Raw genomic sequence first — 2,417 nt, 5'->3', positions numbered from 1 at the left:
ATTTTAAGTTAAGAATGAAATTTGAATTTGAAACTTTTAAATAAAAATAGATAGACTATGTCATTTAAATTATAGTTCGTTAATGGATTATTTTTGCTTGTTCTCATGCAATATAGAGTTATTTTTTAATCTAATCTATCTATTTATAAAAGCTGGTACCAACTTTCTTTATAATGAGTTTAAGCCATCTTTTCTTTGCTAATGATGCCATACCAGCAATTTTAATAATTTGGCAAAAGATAAAAATCAACCAATCACCATTTAATAAAATCTTTTAAAAAAATTAAAACAAAAAATTCTTATATATTATTATTCAATTAAAACATCAAATGCTAATTAAATGCAATAAATATATATTAAAAATGTCATAAAAATAATAATTATAAAAAAATTTAGTTACAAATATTTAAATTCTACAACATATTCAAATTCTACAATTTATACATATTAAGACTTCTACTATTCTTTATTTCTTAATCCCTAGTACCAATTGTCAAAAATTTCGTAAATTTAAGATATTTTTATATATTTTTCATTCTCATTCATTCATTTTTTTTAATTATTTACAAATTAAAAAAATGCATGAAAAAACAAAGTGTAGTAATTAATGCAAATCGAAAAATAAAAAAAACAAAGATTCAATTTTATATAACTCTAATATAAATAACTTATGTATTTTTTCAAAATAAATAAATTCAAAATCTTAAAATAATATGTTTTTTAAAATATTTTTAATATAACATTTATTAAAATACACTATATAATATAAATAATATATTTCTTTATGCATTGCACGGGTCTCACTCTAATTTATATACACCAGAGTACCTCAGGAGTACTTAAGGAATCTAACCATTTATATACACCAGATAGCTCAGGAGTATCCAAGTCCAAGCAAGCACCTTTTTATCACATTTCTCATTTTCCCATTATTAGACACAGTAAAAAAATGTTTTGTTCTTAGTTTTTTGATAATGTATTTGTTATATATATTTGGTTGTTTGTTTGTTCTATATTATTTTTTAAAAAAAAAACTCTTGGTTTCTTACTTCTATTGGTCAGCATATATAGTAACATCGATTACCCTAGTATTGGAGACAAAGTGTAGCATGAAAAAGAGATTGTCTCCAAATACAAAGTGTAACAATTAATGCAAATCGAAAAATAAAAAAAAATAAATATTTAATTTTGTATAACTCTAATATAAATAATTTATGTATTTTTTTAAATAAATAAATTCAAAATCTTAAAATAATATATTTTTTAAAATATTTTTAATATAACATTTATTAAAATACACTATATAATATAAATAATATATCTCTTTGTGCATTGCGCGGTCTCACTCTAATTTATATACACCAGAGTACTTCAGAAGTACTTAAAGAATCTAACCATTTATATACACCAGATAGCTCAGGAGTACCCAAGTCCAAGCAAGCACCTTTTTATCACATTTCTCATTTTCCCATTATTAGGCACAGTAAAAAAAATGTTTTGTTCTTAGTTTTTTGATAATGTATTTGTTATATATATTTGGTTGTTTGTTTTATATTATTTTTTAAAAAAAAAAAAACTCTTGGTTTCTTACTTCTATTGGTCAGCATATATAGTAACATAGATTACCCTAGTATTGGAGACAAAGTGTAGCATGAAAAAGAGATTGTCTCCAAATACAAAGTGTAACAATTAATGCAAATCGAAAAATAAAAAAAAAATAAAGATTTTATTTTGTATAACTTTAATATAAATAATTTATGTATTTTTTTAAATAAATAAATTCAAAATCTTAAAATAATATATTTTTTAAAATATTTTTAATATAATATTTATTAAAATACACTATATAATATAAATAATTATCTCTTTGTGCATTGCGCAGATCTCACTCTAATTTATATACACCAGAGTACTTCAGGAGTACTTAAGAAATCTAACCATTTATATACACCAGATAACTCAGGAGTACCTAAGTCCAAACAAGTACTTTTTTATCATATTTCTCATTTTCCCATTATTAGACACAGTAAAAAAATGTTTTGTTATTAGTTTTTTGATAATGTATTTGTTATATATATTTGGTTGTTTGTTTGTTCTATATTATTTAAAAAAAAAAAAACTCTTGGTTTCTTATTACTTCTATTGGTGTTTTCAACATCTATAGTAGTATATATTACCCAGTATTGGAGACAAAGTGTAGCATGAAAAAGGAATTGTCTCTAAATACAAAGTATAACAATTAATGCAAATCGAAAAATAAAAAAAAAATAAGATATAATTTTGTATAATTCTAATATAAATAACTTATGTATTTTTTAAAATAAATAAATTTAAAATCTTAAAATAATATGTTTTGTAAAATATTTTTAATATAATATTTATTAAAATACACTATATAGTATAAATAATTTACTTTT

The sequence above is a fragment of the Arachis ipaensis genome, chromosome B10 (genome assembly GCF_000816755.2).
Source record: "Arachis ipaensis cultivar K30076 chromosome B10, Araip1.1, whole genome shotgun sequence".
NCBI lineage: Eukaryota > Viridiplantae > Streptophyta > Magnoliopsida > Fabales > Fabaceae > Arachis > Arachis ipaensis.
This window is presented reverse-complemented; position numbering follows the sequence as displayed.